Genomic DNA, 6000 nt, shown 5'->3' with positions numbered 1-6000 from the left:
GTCCCAGTGCACTGGACCCACAACTGTGCATTGTGAGCACCAGACTCATGCAGAGTATAAATAATGCGGAAGCTAGCTGTGAAGCATAACTCTTTTTATTTCTAATAGCTGCTATGAACTAAAGAACTACTGGCTTGCATGAGTGTTACCTCTCCCACACAGCCATCTAGTCACTACATAGATAAGACTCTCTCCACACACAGAGCCAGGCAGTCAGGCAGGAGCGAAAGAGTAGAAGAGCAGTTTCCGCCCCCTCCTTTCTCAAAACATCAGATCAGGAGATTCTGTCAATGGGAGGGGTGAAAATATTAACAATTGCTAGCACCTGCCATTCACTCCCGAGACATCCAGAAGGCAGCACAATCCTATATTACATTTCCATACATGTTGAATATTCACTGCCCAACAGAACAAATCCCAAATGGGCAAGGCCATACATTGTTCTGATCATCATGATGGAACCAAGAGTGGGAAGCTCTTGCCATCTAACAGTCCCAATACAGCTCTATTTAGAGAAGGAGCGACTGGTTACATATTGCATAAGCAACCCCTGATGCAGAGCAATAGCCTTGGAAATTAATGCTCAGTGTGGGTGGTGTGTCATGACAACAGCTGCATGGATCACTAGGTCTCACCTTCTGTGTATTAGCATATCCACAGATCTCAGGGACAAAGTGCCATTTGCACACATCACAATGCATGTTTCTGTTTTTGTTTAAATGGAAAAGCAGCTTTGGTAAGGTGCCTTTCTTAAATAAAGGAAGAGAAGGGAAACAGTAGAGTGTAACCCTTTCCCTACCAATCATTGATGAAAGCCATTCTAAGTTGCCCAAGTGTTTTTGCCAGAATAATCACACTTTGGGGGCTCTGCATTTGGTGATAAGACTCTGCCAGATCCAAACTTTTGAATTGCTTCTTTCTGGCAAAATGAAAGGGGAAAGTCCTCAATGTGAAGTAAGCAATATATTGTACTTTCTTCTCAGCACTGTTATTATCACCTTGAAAACACCACAGATCCACTTTTTCTTCATAACAGGAATAATAAAAAGGTATAGGTACCCCTGACAGTTAAGGTCCAGTCGTGTTGCCCAATCACTCCTATCAGTCTTTGTTGTCAATCCAGTTCCTTAGTCACTGCCACTCTGAGAGCAAGCGGTACCTGTCAGGTTTTCAAAAACTTTTTGCTCTGATTGTCAAAGTGATGCTAGCTTAATCTCCTTAAGGTGTCTAAATGCCCCTTTGAAAAACTGGTGCAGCTCCAGATAAAAAGCTATTTCAGCTGCTTTGTGAACTGACTTCCCAGTGAAACTGGAAATCCTTGATACACGGCCAGTCCAAACTAATATAAACGGGGGGGGGGGGGTTGGATTCAGTTAGCATTTAAAGGCGAATGTATTTAATTTTCCTTTCTCAAAACAATATGTGAACTGAAAAAAGTTATCTTTCCAAAGTTGTACTTGTCTGAATTTCTTAATTCAGTTCTCCTACCAATGGGTTAAAAAATGCACATACTAAGGCAAAGTGTGCATAAAAATGCATGTATTAGTGAAAATGATTTGCAAAAAATGTGTATATTAGGCGAAGTCACATACAAATATGAGTATATTAGAAATTTGCATTAAAATGCTGGTGAGTATTTTTTTAAACAAAAAAAAAGAATATATCACAATTGGATGTGCAAACATGGAGTGCCAAAACTTAAGATTAGAAAAGTGAAAAACAAAGAGAAACCAAAATTGACAGATTCACCCATCCTTAACTACCAATCAGCTATAGGATGCCTTCATGATGAAATCTGTAGCCCAAAGTTTAAGAACCATTGTTTGTAATGCAATCTAATGAATTTCTTTTAAAAAAAAATATTATTGGTTTTTCACCTTTTATAAAGACAAAATACACACAAAAAAGACAAAAGACAAAAACATATATAATTTCAGAAAATCCTACTTTCCTAACCTTGTTCCCTGACTTCCCCCCACCCCCCTTCATGCATCCCAATTCCCAGAATTATGTCAGCAAATTGGTATTTCTCCTCTTAACCATCTTAATATTACCTCTTTCATAAAAAAAAAAAAAATTCTAAGTTGGACTCAAATTCCCTTCCATCGATTTCCCATTTTGTCTTAAATAAAGGTCATATTAACTAAACCCAAAGGTCTTGAGTGTTTTTAAAATTCTATTCTTCCCTCCCTCCCATCCCCGGTTTTCGTCCCTTCCCCAGTACAACCATGGAAAATGGCAATAAAACTTGTCCTCTTGCCAGTAGTATCCATTACACTCTACCCCAATCTTCCTAGTGAGAGACTCCAGAAGTTCCATGTACTTTACCCAGCATTCACCTTCCTTGGAATGAAGGTCAGTGGAGACTGTGGTGTCTTCAGGATGTATGGTTTTATTTACACATATATACAAAGTGAACATCAGATGGGAGTATTAACACAGCATTAACACCCCAAAGGATCTTGCTTCTCCATTCGTCACAGCTTTGAACCCAGCACAGAGCAAGGCATGTCTCTTATGTCTGCAGCTCCTAGCATTCAGCTTTTCAAGTGAACGCTGAGAAAAGAGGGAGCTGTGGACCTCTAGGGCATCTGAGAAGGAATTATACAACTACAAGGTCCTTTGTTTAAGCCTTTGTTAGACTGCAGGACTAATTCAGTCAGAGAGTAAAATTAAAGGCTTCCTTAACTGGAGTGTCACACTTGCACAACAAGCCTGCTTCCCCAAAAGAATTGGGCATTTTCAGATGGGGAAAGGGATTGGAAAATAGACTGAACAAAGTGTGCACAACCCTTGCTTGACACCATGTCATCTAACCTTCCTGCAGACAGAAATAAACAACTCATCTGGACATGACCAGAAAGAGAGAGAGAGATTCCTGATATGTGGGCCATTAACAAAAAGCTGCTTATGGGATGCTTTTGCTTTTGCAGCTGCCATAGAAAGATCCTGGAATTCATGCTTTTAATTTTGACTTCACATGTTGTGAATAAAGCCGACGGGGTGAGAGTGTGTGTGTGTGTGTGTGTGTGTGTGTGTGTGTGTACAGAGAGAGAGAGAGAGAGAGAGAGAGAGCGAGAGAGAAAGCGCTATCCTGGACCACAGTTCAGTCTCTCTTGTTTTAAATGTCAGGACTTAGTAATAAAAATGTATAAATAGAATTCACCAGGATAGATCACAGAGGAGAGCAAAGAGATGGTTTCTATTTGCTTGAATTCTCACATTCAGTTGAGTGATATTGCTGTCAGTACGCCTTTCAACCGATCGCAGCAACTGGGCTCAATAACTGGTTCTGCCCCAACTGGGCTAAGTGACTGGAGCACTTTCAGAGACCTTCCAATCCTGGAAAACAGGTCCCAGTGCACTGGACCCACAACTGTGCATTGTGAGCACCAGACTCATGCAGAGTATAAATAATGCGGAAGCTAGCTGTGAAGCATAACTCTTTTTATTTCTAATAGCTGCTATGAACTAAAGAACTACTGGCTTGCATGAGTGTTACCTCTCCCACACAGCCATCTAGTCACTACATAGATAAGACTCTCTCCACACACAGAGCCAGGCAGTCAGGCAGGAGCGAAAGAGTAGAAGAGCAGTTTCCGCCCCCTCCTTTCTCAAAACATCAGATCAGGAGATTCTGTCAATGGGAGGGGTGAAAATATTAACAATTGCTAGCACCTGCCATTCACTCCCGAGACATCCAGAAGGCAGCACAATCCTATATTACATTTCCATACATGTTGAATATTCACTGCCCAACAGAACAAATCCCAAATGGGCAAGGCCATACATTGTTCTGATCATCATGATGGAACCAAGAGTGGGAAGCTCTTGCCATCTAACAGTCCCAATACAGCTCTATTTAGAGAAGGAGCGACTGGTTACATATTGCATAAGCAACCCCTGATGCAGAGCAATAGCCTTGGAAATTAATGCTCAGTGTGGGTGGTGTGTCATGACAACAGCTGCATGGATCACTAGGTCTCACCTTCTGTGTATTAGCATATCCACAGATCTCAGGGACAAAGTGCCATTTGCACACATCACAATGCATGTTTCTGTTTTTGTTTAAATGGAAAAGCAGCTTTGGTAAGGTGCCTTTCTTAAATAAAGGAAGAGAAGGGAAACAGTAGAGTGTAACCCTTTCCCTACCAATCATTGATGAAAGCCATTCTAAGTTGCCCAAGTGTTTTTGCCAGAATAATCACACTTTGGGGGCTCTGCATTTGGTGATAAGACTCTGCCAGATCCAAACTTTTGAATTGCTTCTTTCTGGCAAAATGAAAGGGGAAAGTCCTCAATGTGAAGTAAGCAATATATTGTACTTTCTTCTCAGCACTGTTATTATCACCTTGAAAACACCACAGATCCACTTTTTCTTCATAACAGGAATAATAAAAAGGTATAGGTACCCCTGACAGTTAAGGTCCAGTCGTGTTGCCCAATCACTCCTATCAGTCTTTGTTGTCAATCCAGTTCCTTAGTCACTGCCACTCTGAGAGCAAGCGGTACCTGTCAGGTTTTCAAAAACTTTTTGCTCTGATTGTCAAAGTGATGCTAGCTTAATCTCCTTAAGGTGTCTAAATGCCCCTTTGAAAAACTGGTGCAGCTCCAGATAAAAAGCTATTTCAGCTGCTTTGTGAACTGACTTCCCAGTGAAACTGGAAATCCTTGATACACGGCCAGTCCAAACTAATATAATATTTAACCAGCTTTGTCCAAACAGCACTACTCTCGTTGTGACACAGAGATCTCGATTGTAACTACAGGTGCTTTCAAATGAGTGCCAATTATGGGATTGGTGCTTTTCACACATGAAAGGTTTTTTGTTTTTGTTTTTTTCAGAGTCCACACAATGTCATTGACATCAAAATGCCAGCCACTATTTTCCTCCATTTAATTCGGATTAACTCTTTTCAAGAAAAATCCATGCAATGGGAGGAGGAAACAGAAGGGGTGAAAGAGGAATGTGTGGTCATGGTGCTTGTTTACGAAGCCATAATTTCAGAAACCATAGACAACTGTTTGCATGGAGAGACAAACAGGAACCCTCTTGAGGCTTGTCAACCACTGGTGGTTAGAAAGGAAGGTCATATTTCATCACTTATTTTTAATGAGGGTTGTTTTTTTCTTTTTTGCCATTGCACCCCTCAGCAAAAATGGCTTGGAAGGTGGGAAGTTCAAAGCTCATCGGTTTGCATTGTCATCATTCTGAACATGAGTTCATGTAAGAGATTGTGTCGACAGTTGATGACTCTAATTAAAACTGATTATAATCAGAGCATGTTTGATGGGGTTATAATGTCCAGCATGTATGTGCATCTCTGAAATCATATACCAATGAAAAAGAAAAAATGTCACTTGTGTCATTCAATTAGTCTTAGCATCAGTTGCATTTAGTTATGTATTCTCTCACCTACAACTCGAATCTGAGACTATTAATGTAGAGGCTGAGCAATAAAGTAGGACATATCTGCAGTCATGACTCTGCTTTTTGTTGTCAAAGTGGTTGTTTTGCTCTCTACTTGATGGATGGGAAAGTAGATCAAACTTTACTGATTCATCTTCCTGGGAGCATTAAGACTGCTGGGCCAAGTTGTTTGCCGATACTTAACTGATTAGCCTACTTTCCCCTCCATGCTGGAAACAGTTCCTTTGATTTAAAAATGCAGTCTTCTTTTATTTGACATCTGCCAAAAAAACCCTCTCCTTGCTACAAAAGCTGAAAGCACTTGCCGCAGAGTTGTCTTCCTAAAAGCATGAGCAATAATAGGGCTTTGAAGTCAACTCGCACAGTTCATCCTCTGTAACAGTATGGATCAAATGCTAAATCCAAGTGCTTTGCTGTGGTCTGTTTTAAAGTGTCCTGTGCCTTTGGATCAATTGCGTTTTCTGTAAGAGCAGCCCTTCCCTCTCTGATCCATTTTTAGCCCAATTAAGGAAGGATATGGATTAGGCAAAAGTTAGCATTCATACAGTACTTTGAATATTCATAGCATT

This window comes from Podarcis bocagei (assembly GCF_964188305.1).
Source record: "Podarcis bocagei genome assembly, chromosome: 10".
NCBI classification, from domain to species: domain Eukaryota; kingdom Metazoa; phylum Chordata; class Lepidosauria; order Squamata; family Lacertidae; genus Podarcis; species Podarcis bocagei.
The sequence above is the reverse complement of the archived record's forward strand: the minus strand, read 5'-3'. Positions refer to the sequence as shown.